We start from the raw sequence: 8,004 nt of genomic DNA, 5'->3' as shown, positions 1-8,004 counted from the left end.
AGTGCGGCGCATCGGGGATCTTCACAGTAAATTCACTGCTGTTTTAATGGATAATGGTTAGCACTGCTGCCTCACAGCGCCAGGGTCACCGGTTCGATTCCTAGCTTGGGTTACTGTCTGTGTGGAGTTTGCACGTTCTCCCCGTATCTGCGTGGGTTTCCTCCGGGTGCTCCAGTTTCCTCCCACACTCCAAAGATGTGCGGGTTAGGTGCATTGGCCATGCTAAATTTCCCCTTAGTGTTTAAAGATGTCCTGATTAGGTGCATTGGTCATGCTAACACGGTGGCACAGTGGTTAGCACTTTTGCCTCACAGCGCCAAGGACCCGGGTTCAATTCTGGCCTCGGGTTTCTGTCTGTCTGGAGTTTGCACATTCTCCCTGTGTCTGCGTGGGTTTCCTCCAGGTGCTCTGGTTTCCTCCCACAGTCCAAAGGACTGGTTAGGTGGATTGGCCATGCTAAATTGATCCTAGTGTAGGGGGATTAGCAGGGTAAATATGTGGGGTTCCAAGAATAGGGCCTGTGTGGGAATGTGGTCGGTGCAGACTCGATGGACCAAATGGCCTCGCTCTGCACTGTAGGAATTCTATGATCCTATGATTCTAAATTCCCCCTCAGTGTACCCAAACAGGCACCAGAGTGTGGTGACTAGGGGATTGTCACAGTAACTTCATTGCTGTGTTAATGTAAACCTAGTTGTGACACTAATAAGTAAACTTTTAACACTTTATTTTCTGGTCCAGCTGCAGTGAACGGTGATTTCATAGAATCATAGAATCCCTACAGTGTAGAAGCAGACCATTCGGCCCATCGAGTCTGCACCGACCACAATCCCACCCAAGCCCTATCCTTGTAACCCCACATAATCCCCCTGACACTAAGGGGCAATTCCACCCTGTTCCCCGTAACTCCATAGAGCTTGCACTGTCTCTCCGACAGAGCATCTTCCCCGGGCCCTATCTCCAGGGTTAGCAAATATTTACCCCGCTAATCCCCGTAATCTGCACATTTTTGGGAGGCTAAGGGGCAATTTAGCATGGCCAATCCCCCTAATTTACACATCTTGGGACACTAAAGGACAATTTAGCATGGCCAATCCACCTAACCCGCACATCTTAGGACTGTGGGAGGAAACCGGAGCACCCGGAGGAAACCCACGCAGACACGGGGAGAAGGTGCAAACTCCGCACAGACAGTGACCCGAGACTGGAATGCACATGACATTTTCAAACTCCATTCTGGACTTTTTCATTTTTGAAAATACAAAAGGGATGTTCTTAAAGTGATATCTTTCGCTTGTGAACCAGACGATAGTCTTCTCATCTGCCTTTTAGAACAGTTTCCATTATTTCACTTGTTATTCATCTTTGACTAATTATCTCAGATCTGGTCTGTGTAATTTTATACTGGTATTACATTCACCTGTTTGAGGCAGAATTTCCCCTCACAAAAGGGTGATGAATCAAAGAACAAAGAACAGTACAGCAGAGGAACAGGCCCTTTGGACCTCTAAGCCTGTGCCAATCATGGTGCCTGCCTAACCTAAAACCATATGCACTTACGGAGTCCGTATCCTTCCATGCCCATCCTATTCACCTAGATGTCCCTTAAATGCCGCTATCGTACCTGCTCCCACCCCCTCCCCAGGCACCGCGTTCCAGACATTCACCACCCTCTGTGTAAAAAACTTACCTCGCACATCTCCTCTAAACTTTTCCCCACGCACCTTAAACCCATGTCCCCGGGTACTTGACTTTTCCATCCTAGGAAAGAGCATCTGACTATCCACTCTGTCCATGCCACTCATAATCTTGTAAACCTCCATCAGGTCACCCCTCAACCTCCGTCTTTCCAGTGAGAACAAACCGAGTTTATCCAAACTCTCCTCATAGCTAATACCCTCCAGACCAGGCAACAGCCTGGGAAACCTCTTTCGTACCCTCTCCAAAGCATCCATATCCCTCTGGTAGTGTGGCGACCAGGATTACACACAATATTCTAAATGAGGCCTAACTAAGGTTCTGTACAGCTGAATCGATGGAATTTTTTACCCAGGAAGCTGTGTTAAAGAGCCATAGAGATACACAGCACAGAAACAGGCCCTTCGGCCTAATCCATCCATGCCGACCAGGTTTCCGAAACTGAACTAGCCCCATTTGCCTGTGTTTGGCCCATATCCCTCTAAACCTTTCCCATCCATTCACCTGTCCAAATGTTTAAAGTTTTTAAAGTTTATTTATTAGCGTCACAAGTAGGCTTACATTAAGATAAAAGTATAATAGTATAAATCTCTGCTGATTCTCTTTGCTCTCAGATCTGACAAAGGGTCATCTAGACTCAAAACGTTGGCTCTGTTCTCTCTCCACAGATGCTGTCAGACATAGAACATAGAACAGTACAGCACAGAACAGGCCCTTCGGCCCACGATGTTGTGCCGAGCCCCATCTGAAACCAAGATCAAGCTATCCCACTCCCTATCATCCTGGTGTGCTCCATGTGCCTATCCAATAACCGCTTAAATGTTCTTAAAGTGTCCGACTCCACTATCACTGCAGGCAGTCCATTCCACACCCCAACCACTCTCTGAGTAAAGAACCTACCTCTGATATCCTTCCTATATCTCCCACCATGAACCCTATAGTTATGCCCCCTTGTAATAGCTCCATCCATCCGAGGAAATAGTCTTTGAACGTTCACTCTATCTATCCCCTTCATCATTTTATAAACCATAGACCTGCTGAGATTTTCCAGCATTTTCTGTTGTAGGCTTACATTAACAGTGCGATGATGGTACTATGAAAATCCCTTAGTCACCACATTCTGGCATCTGTTTGGATACACTGACTAGCCTACTGCTGTTCCTATTTCTTATTGTCTTATGGTCGTAGAATCATAGCATCCCTCTGCGCAGAAGGAGACCATTCGGCCCAATGTGTCTGTCTGCACCGATTCCCTGAAAGAGCATCTTACCCAGGCTCTATCCCCATAACCCCACGTATTTACCCCACTAATCCCCTAACCTGCAAATCTTTAGACACTGAGGGGCAATTTACCATGGCCAATCCACCTAACCTGCACATCTTTGGACTGTGGGAGGAAACCGGAGCACCCGGAGGAAACCCACGCAGACACGGGGAGAACGTGCAGACTCCACACAGACAGTGACCCAAGCCGGGAATCGAACCCGGGTTCCTGGCGCTGTGAGGCAGCAGTGCTAACCACTGTGCCACCGTGCCGCCCGATGTGTAGGTTAGACGAATTAGCCATGCTAAATTGTCCCTTAAGGTCCAAAGATGTGCAGTTTTGGTGGATTGGCCATGCTAAATTGCCCCTTAGTCTCCAAAGATGTGCAATTTAAGTGGATTGGTCATGGTAAATTGCCCTTTAGTGTCCAAAGAAGTGCAGTTTAGTTGGATTGGCCATGCTAAATTGCCCTTTATGGTTCAAGATGTGCAGGTTGGGTGGATTGGCCATGCTAAATTGTCCCTTAGGGTCCAAAGATGTGCAGTTTAGGTGAATTGACCATGCTAAATTGCCCCTTAGAGTCCAAAGTGTGGATTGGCCATGCTAAGTTGCAACTTAGTGTCCAAAGATGTGCAGTTTAGGTGGATTGGCCATGCTAAATTGTCTCTTAGTGTCTAAAGATGTGCAGGTTAGTTGAATTAGTGGGGTAAATGTGTGGGGTTACAGGGGTAGGACAGGGAGAGGGCCTGGGTAAGATATTCTGTCAGAGAGTCAGTGCAGACCTGACGGGCTGAATGGCCTTTTCTGCACTGTAGGGATCGCCTTGCCCTTCTGTCAATTTAACAACAGCCAAGAAAGGAGGCAGCGTTTATCTTTACTAAAAAAAAAACAAATCTCACAACGCCCCAGTTTAAAGTGAAGAGACTGTCTCGTAATGACATCCCTGGACAGCAGGAGCAAAGGTCAAAACCACCAACCATCAATACACGTTTGGTCTTCCTTTTCTCACTGCTAAATGGTCCTATGTTTAAGCGTGTTTCTTACATACAGAGATTGGAAATCTCTTATCCCATTTACTGAAAACAGGATAAACATTACTGCAGATGTGTACACTGCAGCAGTTTAAGATATTCATCAATTTTGTTCACTCAGAAAGACCATGAAATGTTTTGAAGAGAGTACATGAATATGATTAACACGCATGGAGTCAAGTCATTTATCATTTACTGAAACGAGAATCTAAAATTGAGGGGCTATTTGATATATATTTCATAGGGAAAGCCTTGTTTTATAAATATTCTTTCAAGTTTTTTTCTTTAAAGTTAAAGTTTTCTTTAAAGATTATTTGTTAGTGCCGCAAGTAGGCCTACATTAACACCGCAATGTAGTTACTGTGAAAATTCCCTAGTCAAAGAACAAAGAACAGTACAGCACAGGAACAGGCCCTTCGGCCCACCAAGCCTGTGCCGATCATGTTGTCCTACCTAGACCAACCGCCTGTATCCCTGTATACTCCATCTGTTCATCTGTCTATCCAGGTAAGTCTTAAATGTGGCTAATGTATCGGCCTCAACCACTTCACTTGGCAGCGCATTCCAGGCTCCCACCACCCCCTGTGTAAAAAAGCCTCCCCCACACATCTCTACTGAACATTCCCCCCCTTATCTTGAACTTGTGCCCCCTTGTAATTGTCATTTCTGTCCTGGGAAAAAGCTTCCAACTTTTCACCTGATCTTTACCCCTCATAATTTTATAAACCCGCCACACTCCAGTGCCTGTTCAGGTACACTGAGGGAAGATTTAGCATGGCCAATGCACCTTGTTACAGGGGATTTTCACAGTAACTTCATTCATTGCAGTGTTAATGTAAGCTGACTTGTGACACTAATAAATAAACTTTACCAGCATGTCTTTCAGACTGTGGGAAGAAACAGGAGCACCCGGAGGAAACCCAATGCAGACACAGGGAGAATGTGCAGACTCCACACAGACAGTGACCCAAGTCGGGAATCGAACCCGGGTCCCTGAAGCAGCAGCGCTAACCACTGTGCCACCATATATGTAGACATTTTGAAATCACAGAATTGTCCAACAATTTGAATTAAAGAGTGAAAATGTAAGAAAATTTGAATTAAACAACCTTGAATTAAGATCATAGCATCCTACAGTGCAGAAGGAGATCTTTCCGCCCATCGAGTCTGCACCAACAACAATCCCACCCAGGCCCTATCCCCGTAACCCCCACATATTTACCCTGCTAGTTCCCCTGACACGAAGGGGCAATTGAGCACCTAACCCACCTAACATCTTTGGACATCTTTGAAAGACTTAGACAGGTTGCAAAGTTGGGCCGAGAGGTGGCGGATGGAGTTTAATGCGGAGAAGTGTGAGGTAATTCACTTTGGTAGGAATAACAGATGTGTTGAGTATAGGGCTAACGGGAGGACTTTGAATAGTGTGGAGGAGCAGAGGGATCTAGGTGTATGTGTGCATAGATCCCTGAAAGTTGGGAATCAAGTAGATAAGGTTGTTAAGAAGGCATATGGTGTCTTGGCGTTTATTGGTAGGGGGATTGAATTTAGGAGTCGTAGCGTTATGTTGCAACTGTACACAACTCTGGTGCGGCCGCACTTGGAGTACTGTGTGCAGTTCTGGTCCCCACATTACAGGAAGGATGTGGAGGCTTTGGAGAGGGTGCAGAGGAGGTTTACCAGGATGTTGCCTGGTATGGAGGGGAGATCCTATGAGGAGTGGCTGAGGGATTTGGGATTGTTTTCGCTGGAAAGGCGGCGGCTAAGAGGGGATCTTATTGAAACATATAAGATGATTAGAGGTTTAGATAGGGTGGATAGTGATAGCCTTTTTCCTCTGATGGAGAAATCCAGCACGAGGGGGCATGGCTTTAAATTGAGGGGGGGTAGTTATAGAACCGATGTCAGGGGTAGGTTCTTTACCCAGAGGGTGGTGAGGGATTGGAATGCCCTGCCAGCATCAGTAGTAAATGCGCCTAGTTTGGGGGCGTTTAAGAGATCCGTAGATAGGTTCATGGACGAAAAGAAATTGGTTTAGGTTGGAGGGTCACAGTTTTTTTTTTAACTGGTCGGTGCAACATCGTGGGCCGAAGGGCCTGTTCTGCGCTGTAATGTTCTATGTTCTATGTTCTATGTTCTATGAAAGCCCACCTGCAATTCTCAGTTGGATAGTGAGCCCGGCCTCTGACCACTGACTGGGTGACTGTTGTGCATGCAGTACGAGGTTAAGACCCCATATGACCCCAAATGTCAAGTCCTTGACCCAAAACCCAAACCCTTGTCCCAGGACACAGTAAACAGTGAAGGGACAGGTAATCAGACTTCAGTGACTAGGCTCAATAGTGCATTACCATGCTCAGTGCTCTTGATCTAGTAAGTGTGGGAGGAAACCCAGGAAGAAGACATGGGTAGAACGTTCAAACTCCACACAGTCACCCGAGGCCGGAATTGCGCGGGTTTCCTCCGGGTGCTCCGGTTTCCTCCCACAGTCCAAAAGACAGTGCTGGTTAGGTGCATTGGCCATGCAAAATTCTCCCTCAGTGCACCCTGTTAATCCCTCTGACACTAAGGGGCAATTCAGCATGGCCAATCAACCTAACCCGCACGCACATCTTTGGAGTGTGGGAGGAAACCGGAGCACCCAGGGGAAACCCACGCAGACATGGGGAGAATGTGCGAACTCCACAGAGACAGTCACCCGAGGCTGAAATCAAACCTAGGTCCCTGGCGCTGTGAGGCAGCAGTGCTAACCACTGTGCCACCATGCCGCCTACGAGAGATAGACGGTATATATTCTTGGCCGTAACAGTTGTCTTGGAGGGGGGCATCAGGGATTCTGTAATGGAATCCATCCCAATTCATATATACGAATGTAACAGGTACACCGTCAACTTGGAAGCAGCCACAAAGTGGTAGCATCTTAGCATGCCCGTCCAGTGTCTCCAATGACAAAACAAAACTTCTGAAAGCACCTTGCCAAAAGAAAGATCTGCATTCAAAGGTATCATCAGGCACAACCCTGCACAGTGCGTCAAATGTGTTGAGTATTTAATGAAACCAGCTTTCTGTTGTGGCTTTGAGTTATCTTAGAATGGAACTCTTGTCCATTTTAATAATGGATGCTAGATGCCAGATGAGCAGACATCAAGACTTCCTGCATTACCAGAGGGCACCTCATCAATCTCTGAGACCAGGTAAAATCTAGAGCAAGTCTGGCTCAAGGTGATAAAGAGCAGTAATGATGTTGGATAAGAAACTGAATGTAATACACATGCATTAATAGTTGGACAGAAGCATACACGTTTGCAAACGATTGTTATTTGCGAGATACCGGAAGTCTTTATCGTCCTTGAATAATCCAGTCTCTCTTCACCATTGATCTGTTCATGCTTTACCTCTGTCTCTGTCACCTTGACAAAAAAAACCTAGCTGGATAAAGATACAGCATTAGGTTATCTTACATTCTTACTCAGAAGACTAAGGAAATTTGACATGTCCGCTACGACTCTCACCAACTTTTACAGATGCACCATAGAAAGCATTCTTTCTGGTTGTATCACAGCTTGGTATGGCTCCTGCTCTGCCCAAGAAACTACAAAAGATCGTGAATGTAGACCAATCCATCATGCAAATCAGCCTCCCATCCATTGACGCTGTCTATACTTCCCCCTGCCTCGGGAAAAGCAGCCAGTGTAATTAAGGACTCCACGCACACCGGACATTCTCTCTTCCATCGGGAAAAATAGCAACTGACTCAAGAACAGCTTCTTCCCTGCTGCTGTCAGACTTTTGAATGGACCTACCTCGCATTAAGTTGAGCTTTCTCTACACCCGAGCTATGACTGTAACACTACATTCTGCACTCTCTTGTTCCCTTCTCTATGAACGGTATGCTTTGTCTGTATAGCGCACGAGCAACAATAATTTTCACTGTATCCCAATACATGTGACAATAATAAATCAAATCAAATCTGTCACAGAAAACTTTTTATCTCATCCGCGGCTGGGATT

Source organism: Mustelus asterias, chromosome 29 (genome assembly GCF_964213995.1).
Source record: "Mustelus asterias chromosome 29, sMusAst1.hap1.1, whole genome shotgun sequence".
NCBI lineage: Eukaryota > Metazoa > Chordata > Chondrichthyes > Carcharhiniformes > Triakidae > Mustelus > Mustelus asterias.
Note: the sequence above shows the minus strand (reverse complement) of the source record.